Source organism: Myotis lucifugus, unplaced genomic scaffold, assembly GCF_000147115.1.
Source record: "Myotis lucifugus unplaced genomic scaffold, Myoluc2.0 scaffold_703, whole genome shotgun sequence".
Classification (NCBI taxonomy): domain Eukaryota; kingdom Metazoa; phylum Chordata; class Mammalia; order Chiroptera; family Vespertilionidae; genus Myotis; species Myotis lucifugus.
The window spans coordinates 86,065-94,264 of NW_005871751.1; the positions used below are offsets into that span (position 1 = coordinate 86,065).

The following is an 8,200-nucleotide window of genomic DNA, read 5'->3' on the forward strand; positions in this document are numbered from 1 at the left end:
AACAAAGACTTATATTTTTGCTATTTACTTTATATATTTAAATGTCATTTAACAAAGAAAAATCAACCAAAAAAATGAGTTCGAGTGTCACCTCTGACACGCGTGTCACAGGTTCGCCATCACTGTCCTAGGGCCTGAGGCAGCCCTTCCTCACACTTCCTCCGGCAAAGCCCCCGTTGACCTTGTCTGTGCTCTGGGTTCTGATCCTGGCCTTGCTTCTGGCTCGCCATCTACTTCCCATTCATTCCACTACCCTAGGCTAGGATCCTTCCCATGAAGCAACACCTTAAAGACCCCATGCTGGTCGGCCACAATCCCCTCGGTGCCCTCCCACACCTGAGCACAGACACCTGAAGATCACACTACTTCAGCGTTTGTCTTACACATGAGATCAGGCATTTCTGATAGCAACGTCTGCCAGCAAGCACTGCTGTGTTCACACCAGAGGCCGACGGGGTAGGCAGGACCCACACTTTACAGATGAGACACTGAAGCACAGGAGTGAAGAGACCTGCCCAGGGTCCCGCGCCTCCCAGGCAGAGCTGGGACTGAGCCCAGGGCTTTTGTGCCCACTTGAGTGCTCTGCTGTCCCCTCAACCAGCCATCAACCCTTCTTGATGCCTAATCTGCTTTTACTTCCCCCAAAAGGTAAGTCCCTGGCTCTTCCTCCAGACCAGAGAGGTGAAGAGGTGAAGATGCAGGAAAGGTGCTGGGACCACAGGAAGGCCACTGCCTGGCAAGGTCAGCAGTGGAGGGCTGTTTTAAAGGCCTCCCAGGTGGTCCCCTAAGTGGACCACTCCTTTCCAAAGTGGGCCCTGACCTGGACCGTGGGCTCAGGCTGGCCTGGGACCACCTGCCCCTTTACTCAGAAGCGACTGGAAGGTGGTTTCCTCAGTCCTATCTGCCGGGCAGGAAGGGGCTTTCTATATGAGGAAGTACCAAGCACTGACCTCAGAGAGGCCAGGGCAGACGGGGTTGGACTAAGCTGCAAAGTCACACGGCCCTAGTAAGTCACTAGCTCTTTAACCCTTCCTCCTTCACTGCATCCAAGCGCTTTCTTTGCATCCTTTGATCCTGAATAACTGTCACTCTCAACTGCCAGGAGGTAATAAACCAGTGGAGCATTCTGGGTAGGAGATCTTGTAAAGCTGTGGTAAATACTGACCAGTGGGGAGGCTGGATGCAACTCCCACACCCCTGAAGCTAACTGTGATGGCTGCACCTGGGGGACCCCCATTCCTTAATACCCCATTGCAGAGAGGAGGTGAAGCTGTGGCAAACAGTCAAAGGGCTACTCCTTTCTCCAGCCAGGTGCCTCCCTGACAAAGGACACAAGCAGAGCCTGAAACTGAAGTAAAGGCAGCGTCTTTAACACCCTGGGCTGCAAGCCTCATCCCCAGCCAGGGTGACCAGCACTGCAGCCTGGGCCACGAGGGGAGCAGCCTGCGGGCCTCAAAGCAGCCACAGCCGAAGCCAGGGCCTGCCTGGGAAGTCCAGCAGGCAAGAGCTGACCTGGCATGAGATCAGACTGAGCCACCTCCAGCTCACCCTCCTTAGTTCACTGAAGCCACAATACAATGAGCACCCCTCAACGTCCTGTCATCAGAGTCGCTTGAAACACTGGTGGAGTCCACGGAGGGAGCTCTCTCTCATTCCCCAACTACTGCTGTCGCTTCGGCAAACCTTTGCTGAGTGCCTACCTCTGGAGCCAGGGCCATTGCAAAGCTCAGAGACCTGGTTCCCGCCTTCTAGAACTTAGGGAGGGGACTGCACATTAGACTCACTGCAGCCTCTCTGCCTGCTGCATGATGGGAGGAGAGGCTCTGGAGAGAGACGGACTTGAGTGGGAGGGAGTCCTGCCTTTGGTCCTTACCAGCTGACGGAGCAAGATGATTTGCCTTCTCTTAGTCTGTGTCCTCACTTGGGACACGAGGCCACTGGCTGTCCACACTCACAGGGTCAGTGCGGCTGGGACATGGTGCTGCCTGGGCCTTGGTGCTGGTACACGGTAAGGTCTCGACAATATTTCCCAATTTCTTTACTTTCAGGTAGGACCGTTCTTCTCATCTCAAGGGATTCTCTGAGCCCTAAGAAGAGCTTTAATCTCCAAGATCTTGACTACAAGTACCAGAGTGGCAAAGCTGGTATTCCTTCTAGAATCAAGTCATAATTCTACCATGGCTGGGCTGTCACGTAAAGAAGACCCTTTCCTAACATGAAACCACTCCTGCCAAGACGAGTGGATGAGCGAGAAGGCACCCATCTCTGCCCTGAGTAGCCCAGAGGAGGACGGAGGGGTGCCTGTTCTTCCCTTCCTCGTCAGTTCCTTAACTCCTTCCAGACAAGCCCCAAGAAACAGCCTCAGACCCGTACCACAGGGTGCCAAGGGCTGGGGGAAGCTCACATTGCCAGCCTCACACTCCATTCAGCTCCTCCCGTACCAGTGGGTTACTGTAACCATGGAGACCAACAAGTTCCTCCATATCACAGGAGAGCCAGCCTGCCAGCAGCCCGGGCTCTGGGGGAGGCAGAAGGCAGCCTGCAGCAGAAAGGTTTGGCTCATTCCACAGAGGATTGTGGGAGCTCATGGAGACTAACCAGTGCAGCTGAGGTGCCTGGGCCTCCCTCGAACTTCCTTTTCTTTGCAAGTAATTCATGTTTTTAGCACACTGCCTGCCTGCATCTGGTGTGGGAGCGGAGGGCGTCCTCTGGAGTTAGCCCTGTGGTGGGACCCCAGCTACCGCCCTGGGGCGGTAGGAAAGGGATCTGAGCTATGGTAGCAAGAGCTACCACAGATACTCACTAAAGCAAAGCACCAGCTGCCACATAATGCCTTCTTTTAAGTGGTCCAGGTAAGTCAGCCCTCTTAATCCCTTTTGTTTAAAGAATTATCAAGATAGCTTCTCAGTTGCGAGTGATCTCTCCCGCTCTGGACTCTCACACCATCCTATCTGTAGCCGTTTGTTGCTTCTGACTTTGTGTTTCCATGAGCTCTGAGTGATCAAGACAATGTCTTGCTCACTTCTGTATGCGCTTAGTGCCTAACAGTGCCTGCACCTAGCTGGCCCATGTTAAAATACAGTGGAACCTTGTTTCTCAAACTTAATTATTTCCAGAAGGCTATTCAAAAACCGAATCATTTTTTCCCATTAGAAATAATGTAAATTGAATTAATTCGTCCCAGACCCCCAAATGATTCCCTGTTTTAACCTTTTGTATATATAGTACATGTCTAATCTATAAATAAACACTTTAAAAACAAAAAGGACATGACATATAAAAGAAAATTTAATAAAAAGGAAATGTACAATAAAAATGAAAATTTAATAATTATAATAAGCAGCTACAAAAGCAAAAACAAAAAACACACACACACACACAAAAATATTCATAGCACAATATCCCGAGATGTTAACCGTGGTAAACTGGCTCATACTCGGGCATCCTCTTCTCTGTCGCCTGAGAGACTTGTGACTGGTCATATAGCTTTCATGAAAGGGTTGTCAGGTTGAGAAGCGAATTGTTCGAGATGGGAGACATTCGAGAACCGAGGTTTGACTATACTTACCAAATCAAAGTGGTACAACTTTTTGGCCTTGAAGTCACCCTACCCCTCTGTCCCCCAGGAGAAAAGACAAGAGCAGAGAAAAGAAGATCAAAACCTCTTGCCACAAAACCCCTCTCCCCTCTTTCAGGATATCTGTTGCCCTGTGAAGTTGCTTGGTTACTGTCTGCCCTTCCCACTATACTATTCTACAAAGGGAGGGACCCTGGTCTGTCTAATTCATGGCCCACAACAACGCCTAAGCACATGGCGGAAGTATTCAACAAGGTACTGCACAAATAAATGTGTAAAAACGAGTGAGAAAACATGTTAGGACGTCACCAGTGTACTCTGCAGACAGCTTCCAAGGGGCAGCGAGTGCGCGATCCCCTCTCCCGTGGACAGATGACAACTGGAGTGTCTGTTCCATCAACAAGCCTCCTCATGTGGGCATAAAGCCTTGTGCTTCCTCCTAACACAAAGCTCAAGGCAATCTGGAGACAGATTCAGATACAGGCACAGCCCAGAACCAGCAGCGCCCCCCCCCACCCAGTCTCTGCCCCCCTCAATCAAGCCCAAACCCTCCTTTCATCACAGAGGGGGAACCCTCTCCTCCAAACTTCCTGCTGCCCAACCACCACCAGGCTCTCTCACTTCAGACAGTTCTCTCTGCTTCTAACTCAATCCTTCCACGGCTTTGCTATCAGGGCCACTGTGTCCTGCTGTGACAAGGCAGTGCTGCTGGAGCCATTCTAAGAGGTACTGATTTGGGAAAGCAACAGGGACTTGGAGAAAACATTTATTTACTGTTTGCCACACTGAGAGCTCTGCTTTAAAATTTCTTCCTTGAATCAACGTACTGATTGTAAGGCCCGAGATGGCCAAAAAATGTCACCTATACACCTGCCTCCGAGTCCTGCTACACAAATCAGCAACCACACCCTGCCCCCTGCCCCTCCCCCCTCCTCAAACTGCCTCCTAGTCCAGAAAAGCAAAGGAACTAAAAACAGCAGCTGGGAGCTCAGTTGACTCACCCAGCATAATCATCTCCTCCAGAATCTCCCATCTTCTCCCAGGGTTTTTGCCAACACAAAGTAAAAGAGAAGCACGAGATCTTAAAACACACACAAAAAACAAAAAGCCAAAAACTCTCAGCATTGATGCAACAGCCTTGCTACCTGGGTGCCGATTTTACCCTTTGTCTCTGCCCTTTCCAATGTGGTTTCCTAAACCATTCGTGCTGAGCTGGGAGCAGACCCAGCCCTGCGCTGGGACAAGGGCCTTCGGGGTCCCACCCAGGCCGGCACCTCCGACACTGCGAGGTGCTGAATAAAGCAAGTGCCCCTTCCCACTGCATCTCCGTCTGGAAATGGGGAAAATATTGCTGTCCTACTCCTCCAGTTCCAAAGAGGGAGTTCAAGGAGGAGGAAATGTCAGAAAAAACACTGGGACAAAGTTTGCTGCCCCAGAAGTCACCATGGCCAGAGGTCAGAGCTGAAGCAGAAGAAAAGACGCCACCTAAGGCCATCGCTGCACACTCGCCTCGGAACTGTCCCCACCTGGCTGGGCTACAATGTGGCTGCTCCACCTAAGTGACCAATAGAAACTCAACGGGCTGGTCTTTCCACAAATCCGACTGGGCTGCTCCTGCTCAGGCAGAGGTGCTCTCTTCCTCCCACAGCAGAACATTAAAAACCAAGCAGGCGAGGGCACCTGTTTCCAGCGCCACCTGCAACGGGTCAGATCGGTCAGAATGGAGAGTTCACTCTCACCTGGCCAGCAGAACAGTCACGGGAAGTGAGTACAGGTCTCTGGCAAGCTTTGTGGGGAGGAAGTGGTGTGTGTGTTTCTTTTGGTCATTGTCATTTGCATACAGCAGGACAATTTTTGTGATAGATGGTGCTGTGACTACAAAGTAACGAGGACACTTCCATAAGCACATGCAAATCTCTTGCAGCTACCAAAGAAATGCCCAGCTTGCCAAGAGTTCTGCTCTGAGAAGGAACTATTTACCCACAGAAACGTGTTAGAAACAGAGGCTGTGTCCTCGGGCCAGCCCGTGAGGGCCCCCCATTGTAGGTGAATAGTCGATTAACCATATTTAAGATCTTAACCACAGTCCACAGCAGGGCAATGAGTTCTGTGTTCCCCATGGAACCTAGGAACTTTTTTTGTTCTGCAAGCAGCATGGGCAGCAGAAATGGGGTTCCCTAAACTTCAAATCCTGGGTGACGGCTTGAAACAAGAGGACTTGAGGTAAAAGAGGGTTACTTCGAAGTATTTGGGGTGGCTGAGCAGGGCGAAAGGTCTAAGGCAGCGGTTTCCAACGTGGGACACACGCCCCACAGGGGGGCAATTTGATTTTTAAGGGGGGCAATTCGAAAATGAGTTATTCACAGTAAACTTTTTGCATTTCTTATGGTTCTAGAGGCCTCATACATATTATATAAGTATGTATTGTGACATATTTATGCATTTCAGTTCTCTATTATGTTTTGAAACTATTTTCTATTTTTTTCACATTATTACTATTTTTTAAAACAATTTCTTAGTGATTTCTTCCTCAGTACTTCAACTGTCCTTTTGTTCTTTTATTTTTCTCTTTCATAGATGCCATGTTCTTTGGAAGCTTGTTTAGACCAAGTTCATGGCCTTTTAGGCTTCCTCCACGTGAATAGTTCACTTTTTGAATGAGAATTATATGTCACAGGGGGGCATCAGGTAGAGATGCTTAGGTGGGGCATGGACAAAATAAGGTTGGGAACCACTGGGCTAAGGAGATATGAACCAGGTGGAGATGAGGAATGAGGCTGGAGAAGAGGAACCGTGAGTGGATACTGCCTTGTAGGGGGGAAGGGCTAAGGAAGGCCCGGAAGAACTTCCAGCTAGAGAGAGAACCAAAGGGAGCCTGGGGCAGTTCCCTGACGCAGCAAAGAGCAAATGCTCTTTAGAACAGTCTCCCTGCTTGGCAACCGAAGCCGGGACATGCCTCACATCCACCTCACCAGGCCCATCACTGCTACTGCGGTCTTGACCCTGGGCCAAGGGCAGACTGCTGGACCCTATTGCTAAGGGGCCACAGGGGCAGGTGCCTTGGCTAGCTGGCCAGATCAGTGGTCAGAAGAGAAGACTGGAAAACACAGCTTCTCAGTCAGACTGAGTACATGTCGGCTTCTGGCTTTAGGCCTAGGTTGCCCCCAAAGCCACGCACTGTTGTTCATTTTTGGTGACAATGACAGTCCTGCTTCAGGGTGCCCTGTTGTCTAGGCACTTGGCCTAGGAGTAGAGTATGGTAAAAGAGATGACAGCCATTTTCCATTACAAGTGTCTTCTTAAAAAGCACCTTTTAGCCTGGCTGGCGTGGCTCAGTGGTTGAAGGTCGACCTGTGAACTAGGAAGTCACGGTTCAATTCCTGCTCTGGGCACATGCCCAGGTTGTGGGCTCGATCCCCAGTGTGGGGCATGCAGGAGGCAGCCGATCAATGATTCTCATCATTGATGTTTCTGTTTCTCTCTTTCCCTCTCCATTCCTCTCTGAAATCAATAAACATATATTAAAAAATAAATAAAAAGCACGTTTTACCGTTAATTCATCTTTTCGGAGAGTCCTAGGAAGAAAGTCTCTTGGAGAAGGGAGTGTCTGGAAAAGGCTGGCTGAGCCCTGGCCAAGGCAGCAGGGAGGCGTGGGCTGGAGGGTCTGAGGATTCCGACCTCTGTGATCGGAAGCTGGGAGCGGGGCTCTGTACACACCAGCTCATGAACTAGGACCACAATGAACAGGTGGTGGGGGCGGGAAGAGGGCCACTTTGGGGCATTGTTAGATGCACTATCACACCAACTGCAGACAAGAGCAGGCTGGTTGTTTTGAAGGAGGCAGGCAGCCAAGTCTGTAGCTCTTCACCTCCAAAGAGGGCAGGGAAGAAAGGGTGGCTACAAAAGGAATACAGATCTTCCCCAACAAATCCTGAAGGGTAGCTCTACTTGCCAACAGGCATGGTGGCTTAAAGAAAGACCTGAAGACGGAGAGAAAAACACCACCCAGACATCTCCGGTTGGCAGACTCTAACTGGGCAGCAGGAAGCCACTGCTGCCCATTCTGTTGTTCTGTCTAGTCCGTACAACCACCAACAAAGACCCCAAGACATAAAGGGGTCTCTATCAAGAGAAAACAGATTTTTAAAAGTCAGAAATTGCTGTATATCCAACACCATCCAAAACACTCAGAACAATGCCTGACATATACTAAATGCTCATGACATACTAGCTATTATTGTAATAATTCCAGATGCTTTCCTAACTTACTCTGTAGGTTGCCAGAAAAAGATATGGGGAGGGAGGTGGATTATAAAAAAAGGCTTTGGGCTTTACCTTATTTACCCAATGATCACCACAAATGCTCTATACATGTAAAAAGAGATGGACCTTTTGAACTGGCCTAGAGCTCCAGGGTCAAAGGCCAAGTTCTATTCGCACAGCTCGTACTTGAGCCTGGGTTTCTTGCAGAACCAGAAAAAGTCTCCAGCAGCTAAAATGTCTTATCCCCTCCATAAAAGTCCACTCTACTCTCCCCCGATAAAAAGCACTTGAAACATACACATCCCACCCTAGGAAAATCCAGAGTATACAACACAGCTCTTGAGACATACAAGAGTTTCT

At 49.7% G+C, this 8,200-nt stretch overlaps 1 long non-coding RNA gene across 1 annotated transcript; it reads right to left on the reverse strand.

Annotated features, from left to right (window-relative positions):
• Positions 1-3,305: 3,305 nt before the first annotated feature.
• Positions 3,306-6,060, reverse strand: LOC111823813. The gene is made up of 2 exons (XR_002826920.1): positions 4,579-6,060; positions 3,306-3,615 (listed from the first exon to the last, which is right to left on the reverse strand). It is a non-coding gene; the product is annotated as an uncharacterized LOC111823813 (long non-coding RNA).
• Positions 6,061-8,200: the final 2,140 nt, after the last annotated feature.